General features: G+C 44.0%; 2 protein-coding genes across 11 annotated transcripts in view; one reads left to right on the top strand and one right to left on the bottom strand.

The window, feature by feature from the left end:
• Nucleotides 1–7037, bottom strand: part of LOC111870342 (ubiquinone biosynthesis monooxygenase COQ6, mitochondrial) — a 110917-nt gene that overhangs the window by 80918 nt on the left and 22962 nt on the right. The window lies entirely within an intron of this gene.
• Nucleotides 1–7037, top strand: part of LOC111870339 (transient receptor potential channel pyrexia) — a 54696-nt gene that overhangs the window by 33644 nt on the left and 14015 nt on the right. The window contains exon 1 of one of the 3 annotated variants that reach the window (XM_033753803.1): nucleotides 3957–3973. The exons of the other annotated variants lie outside the window; for them this stretch is intronic. The gene's annotated coding sequence lies outside the window, so the exon portion shown is untranslated. Of the gene's footprint in view, nucleotides 1–3956; nucleotides 3974–7037 lie in introns of those variants that run through there. 3 annotated transcript variants of the gene reach the window in all.

The raw sequence follows: 7037 nt of genomic DNA, 5'->3' as shown, positions 1-7037 counted from the left end.
ATAATAATAATAATAATAATAATGTACTGTGAAGACATAATGCATCACATATGTTCGAGTTCTACGTATTTGGACACAAGAAAGCGAAGAAAAAAGGAAAAAAGGGAAAGATAAAAATTAAAAAATAAACAATTAGAACTGGGAAGAACTAATCGCCTGATTTCCTTTGACAAGACACGGACCGCATAGAAAAACAAAAAATTAGAGGGGGCATACAGACATAAAAAAACAGACAGCAATGTGATCTCATAAGCCTCAAAAATTAAGAGGGAACATACAGAGAGATGGGCAGACACAGACGGATACACAAACAGGCAGCAAGGTTATCTCAGATGCCTCCTTTAATTTTTTTTTCAAAATAAGGAATGTAGGCCATGAAAGAAACAAGGGAAGAAACAAACGAAAGATAAAACTGGGATAGAGGAAGGAAAAATAACTGAGGATAAGAAGGAACAAGAAAGCAAATTTAGATTGAGGTCGTCTGGTTTGTGTCTAAACGTAGTTTTGTGGAAGGGTAACGACGTTTCGGAGGAACATGCTGTCTTCATCTTCAGGATGGAAGGTGGGCACATGGTGTCATAACTCCGATCACAATGTTAACAATCACCGCTGTGAAGACCTCAAAACTTATATAAATACAGAACGTAGTTTTCAACCTTCGTTGACTCCTGACGAGGTCAGACCAGAATCCAAACATCTGCCTTGCTGTAAGACACCTGATGGCCAGCTTGCAGGTGGACAAGTGTTTAACAGGAGTCTTAATGTCCAATGGCAATGTGAAGAAATAAACAGAAGGTTAGGAAAGTAGAGCAGATCGTCTCAAAACTTCGTTTTCAACGTAGATCGCAGAAACTTGATACGTGTACACAACAGAACACTTAAGTTCTGAATGTGCTCTGTGTACGTAAACTGAGAGATAGGAAGTCGTTCGTCCCAATTCCAGAATAGAAATCCAGGAACAAAAACGCATTCGAACTGACGATACGAGAGGCAGGAAACGTGCATTTCCAGAATGCTCTTCTAACTTGAAGAAGTGGATTCAGAATATGGTTTTCGGATCGCTGCTAAACCTCCGTAACTTCCCACACCTTGCAATAATCAAATTGTTCATACTGTCACGTGTTTATGGCTCCGTTATCAATAATAACGGGTTCTGGGTTGCATTTACTAACAGCGTCTTTTACAATATCTCTGAATCACAATCAATTACAAGACCTCACAATCTTCAGCTGAACCATTCTTCCGTGGCTGTCGAGGACTCGCTCCATTCTCGTTCACGTTCTAAGACTGATCTCTTAGTCTGAGTCGTATGTTACGACAGATGGTCTGTCGGCCATTCTGTCTTGGAATAAAGCAACCATCTGGGGCTTACGAACAAATTATTATCATCAGACAGTTGCAGGTTTCTTGATGTGGAGCGCTCTCTCTGACGAGAGGAGGGTATGTCCTTTACAAATTCTGAAGGCCTTCGCCAGCGCAGTCATTCTCCGGTCCGAGTCCCGTCGGACTCGCGACAATATTTTACTGTTTCAGATTCGAGAATTCCCTTTTCCTCGCCTCCTACGACTAGCAGGGCTACGGTGGACGTATTCGACTCCGCCTCCACACGTGAGGACTGAACTACTTAGTCTCGAGACGGACCCATAGAAAACACATCCGTTGCCCATGAATGGCTGTATGCGAACCAGACAGAAAACACTGCCTCTTCTACTGTTGTATTTACAGCGCGATGTATAGAAACCGAAGTTATCCGACTGTTGCCTGGGTATTCGTTGTCGCGTATTGTTGTAGGCCTTTAGATAGCAACGGGCTGTTTACCCAGAATCTGTCTTCGCGGGAACGTGTTTATCGAGCCGTTGTCTAGCAGTGGGTCGATACGTCACAGTAATGACACGTGATTTTAGTGACTACTGACGGGGTTTGTATCTGTAATTTGATTTACCGAACTCTTACAACTCGTAACTACAGGTAAGGATTATGCTCTCACTGCTCTACACATTTCACAAATCACTAAAGGACACATTAGGTCTTCTCAGTCTGTTAGTCTTCACTAGCCGTTGTTTGGTAGCGGTTTGCAACGGCTTACCTTCCCTTTCCTCTGGGTTCCCGAACTGTCCCCGCCCTCAACTACCAGCTTCTCACGACAACAGCTCACAACTGAATCCCAACAGTTATCTAACTCCTACCTTGTCTTGCTTATAACATCTCAGCAAGGGCTGCGTAGAAAACACCGTTCCTGTTATTGTTCACGGACCGCTGCCTAGTAATGGCCGGCTGTTGTGACTCCACAATTTTTGCTTTGAGCGAGTATGTCACAATAAATTTACCGCTAAAACACGCGGAAGGTAACAAAGGGCGCTCACAGAAGTCAAGTCACCCTTGTGGCTAAGCACCAAGCCGCATAGGTGCATGGAAATGGTCCAAATAGAGCAATCATTTGATTGAAGCGGAATGGTCAGGTTCATGTTACAATCACTTTATACCAGAGAAATGAGCTCCTGGTCACGAAGATTTCTGTTTTCTCGTACGGGACTGTGTTGTTTGGTAGGTAGGCATCAACGTTTCAGAGGAATGCGCTGCTTCCATCTTCAGGATAGAAGTCTTTCGCCCTGAATAAGGAGGCAGCAGGTGAGTGCGCTGAAGAATCGGTCTGGACACAGTAACAGCAGAGCAAAAATCTGAACCTACGCTTGCCCTGACTGATATACGAGTATCTTTGCTTATTATAAGACTAATTTCCTACTCTGGTTATACGAAAAGTACAAGATTCCCGACAGTTAAACTGATCCCTGAGGAAAAAGAAAATTACCCTAATTTCTCACAAGAAAATTTCGTTCACACTTCGTCTTTTGGAACTATCCAGTGGTATTCCTCTCACAACAAATGTAACGGTTACATGGGCATAACCCGGTTTTCAAAGCCTTGCTTGTAAAACGGGGGACATCAAGCGTAGATGCGGCAAGTCCCTGTTTCTCAACAGAATGCGCAGTATATCTGGTGGAGTCCACTGATACGGACAGAGAATGTACGATATATACGTGTTACAACACAGTCTTACACACACCTTCCTTCTATAATGCAGCTACAAACACTCCCCCGCTACTTCCTGCCATGTTTCTCACTTCTCGCGCATAACCCAGAAGCCATATCTAAAAACAAAAAACGGCCTGTACCTATGAGGGTCATAGTAAAGTGAGTTTCTACGTGCATCCCACGCTTTACATCCCTTCGACTTTCTTTATATATCCTAGGAAAAGGAGCCGGGATAGCGCAGTCGGTATAGTAACTAGCTACCGGCTGGACGACAAAGGGGTCGGAATTCGAATCCCGGTGGGGGTAAGAATTTTCACTTCTGCACGTCGTTCAGACCGGCTCTGGTGTCCGTCCAACATCCTATCCAATGAGTACAGGGAGCTTTACCCCCGGAGGTAAAGTGGCCGGGGCGTGAAGCTGACCACTCACCTCCAACTAGTGCTGAGGTCAAGAAAACATGGGTCTATACATCCAATCCAGCATACGCCTTCATGGCGTAGTGTTTAATTAGTTAAGTAGAGGAACAAACCTTTTTACCTTTAGGACCGAAAGTATGTATGTACATAACCTAAACGTCATCAAGTCCACAAGCCAAATATAAAGACAGCAAATGCAAGTACAACGGTGAAGTGAGTAAGAATGTTGTTCAGAATACTGGCAACGCGGGATACCAGTTAAGAGCTTTAATTTATATGACAAAACGTATAGCAACACTTGAGGGCAATCCGCCAAATGTCTTCCTTTCTTTTTACTCAGTGGTTAAAGTAAGTTACTAAAAGGTTCAGCGGAAAGAAAAGGAAGTGGCATACAAAATGTCGGAAAACAGCAAACAACATGTTTAAAAATTCAAATTCAGTTAAAATCACAATGTGGAGTGGCTTCATTTTCACTGTAGCATTGTAACCAATCACCTGAGCTACCTCGATCATCCATTAACAAGGTAAAATTGTCCATGTGTTTAACTAACTAAGAACTATGCCATGAAGGCGTATGGAGGAGTGGACGTATACGTGTAGTTCCACGTTTTCTTGACCTCCATACTGGAGGTACACTCCATTTTTGTATACAAAATGGTGTAAAGGTAAATTTCTGCCTGAGCTCCAGCAGACCCCATCATTCACTAATTTGTCCGTTTAAATGGGACTGTATCGTTATTACTCATGAATTATCATGTAAACCTTTCGTAAATTGACTTTAATATTATGTATCATCTGAAAAACATACATTTCAATGTTTCTCATTCAATAAATAATTTCCAGAGCATTTAATTGTGTATAAATTTGTATTGTGACATGTATAGCCACTGCTAGGCAAGGACTAAGTAAACACATTTCCGTGGGAGCCAACGCGTGCAACAATAGGACGTATACTGCTAGGCACTGGATCAGCAAACACGCCTCAAATAATACGGGATAATAGATGATGGTGTTTTCCGTGGAGTCCGCTCCGAAGCTATTTAACGAGAAGTTCCAAGGGAGCAGTTCTTAGGATGTTCTCCGTGTGGAGATGGGGTCGAATACCTCCACCGTGACCGTGCGAGTCGTAGGAGGCGACGAAAAGGGTATTCTCAAATCTGAGATAGTAAAATGTGGTCGCGAGTCCCAAGGGACTCAGACCCGAAAAAAGACTGCTGGCAAGGGCCAGAAGCATATACAAAAGACAGACGCGTCCTCTCTACAGATAGGTCGCCCCACAAAAACAACACCGTAACTGTCAAACAGTAATAAATATCTGGTCACAGGCCCAAGATGGGGCTCGACACCAAGACTTATTGACTGACCGTCAGTCGCAATGTCACTTTGACTTTGCCTTGAGCAGTTTTAGTTGTTGTCGAGAATTTTGTCGAGCCTTCGGAATTGGCAGTTGCAGAGTAATGACAAAAGGAATTAGGCTGTGAAAAGAAGACTTCATGTGTGATTTGAAATGATAGTGAGACTATTACAAATCCGTTGCCAGGATACAACCTAGTGTGTGTGTAACTCTGAAGTGTAAAGTGTGTATATCACCGATAGCACCATAATTGCCTGTAGTTCCGAGTTGAATGTATAAGGTATCAATCAACCCAATCTTCATATCCAAAACCCCGTCTATAGACACCCCTACACGTGACAGTATGTTGCTTAAGGTTTTATTTATTATTATTATTATTGGAAGGGGGTGGGTTTCCCCATGCACCGCGACTAATAGTCTATTGTACGTCCCCCTTTGATATTCTACCAGTCGTCATACCCTACCGGTACTGGTGCGTGCTATCAGCCCCGTTCAGCCAACGAGGTCGGCCCTCGGTACCTTGATACTTCCCCCATCTACCAGGGGCATTGAAAACTACTTCGGGGGGAAACTTGCCTAATTTTGCTCAGAGGTCTCCTAGAGACATGAGGATCTTTTACGTGCCGTAAATCTATGACACGGGACCCAGGGCTTGAAGTCCCTCCCGGAGGACTTGTTCCCTTAATTTTTCCGCCCTTAAAAATTCCACCCGCGTACCTTAAGTCATGAGGTGGGAACGTTACCCCTGGACTACGGAGGCCGCTTTGCTTTAGGTTAGTGTAAAGGGTAGGACGACGGAGTAAAATGAAGCCATCGGTGGCAAAATAACAATGTCTGCGATAAACAATGTTCTGCAAAGGAAACAAAGAAGAAAAGAAAGGAACCGTTAGGATATGAAAAGGAAAAAGGTATGAAACTGCAAATGAGATGAGAGAATATTTCAATATAGAAGGGCCGCAACAGATCGGAAGATCCTCCCTACGAAAAGTGGATTCAATGCACTATTTAGTAAGGGTGCCTGGCGCTAAGTTTGCTCCATCTGTGAAGACATAAATTTGTTTAAAAGTTATTATTATTGTATCGTCGGCTTGTTCAAATACGGGTTACGAATTTATTCAAGGTGTGAGATAACTAACTAAACTAAACTAACTTCATGCAGCTGAGACCTTCTTGAGAAGCCGCCAATTGTGTAGCTACTCAAGAACATCCCAGCATTTTATGGAACCCGCAGGTTCGTTACCGTATGGACTGGATCGATCTGGCTGAGGATAGGGACCAGTGGAGGGCTCTTGTGTACACAACCTGCGGGTTCATTACCGTGCTCACACGAGCCCTCCACTGTTCCGTATCCTGAGCCAGATCGATCCAGTCCATATGATCCCATTCTATCACTCTAAGTTTCGTTTTAATATAGGGGGGTTAAAAAAATGTACTTACTCTTTGATAGTCAATATCATGTAGTTACAATTCTTGCGCGATGGTGTAGTGTAATGGTTTCTCAACAGATGACGAAGGTCACATGAGTCACGTGAGTGTCGTGCCGCGTTCATGCTGCGAGCAGAAGACAGCAGCAACAATGGCTGAAGGGTTGTTCTTTGAGCAACGCAAGGCTGTGTTAAGGTGGTACTGGAAGTACGAAAACATTAAAGAAGTACAACGACAATGGCAGAATGAGTTTGGAACTCAGCTACCAACAGCTCCTGTAAATCCACACGTTCACGTGGGCAAGGAAGTGAATCTATCGGGTGTTAATGTGTGGTGTGGTCTGTAATCGCGCGGTTTGATTGGTCCTTTCTACTTTGAAGGTACCGTAACTGGTCAGGTGTATCTCGATATGCTTCAGATATCGATTTTCCCTGCCATTCGAGAGCTGTTTGGAGATGAGAGATTTTACTTACAACAAGATGGTGCTCCACCTCACTACCATCGAGATGTCAGGGCGTACTTGGATGACACTCTACCTGGACGATAAATAGGTCGAAGAGGGGCTACTGAGTACCCACCACGGTCTCCAGACCTAACACCTCTCGACTTCTACCTATGGGGAACCTTGAAGGATGAAGTTTATCGACAAACGCCAGCTACACTGAACGCGCTACGAGAAACCATCGAAGCGTCGTGTGCAGCGATCACACCGGACACACTGACAGCCGTAGTTCGCTCAGCAGTTCGGCGGCATCGACGCTGTTTAGCCGCTGATGGTGGTCACTTCGAACACATATAATGTCTCTCTC

The sequence above is a fragment of the Cryptotermes secundus genome, unplaced genomic scaffold (genome assembly GCF_002891405.2).
Source record: "Cryptotermes secundus unplaced genomic scaffold, Csec_1.0 scaffold391, whole genome shotgun sequence".
Classification (NCBI taxonomy): Eukaryota; Metazoa; Arthropoda; class Insecta; order Blattodea; family Kalotermitidae; genus Cryptotermes; species Cryptotermes secundus.
This window is presented reverse-complemented; position numbering and strand designations above follow the sequence as displayed.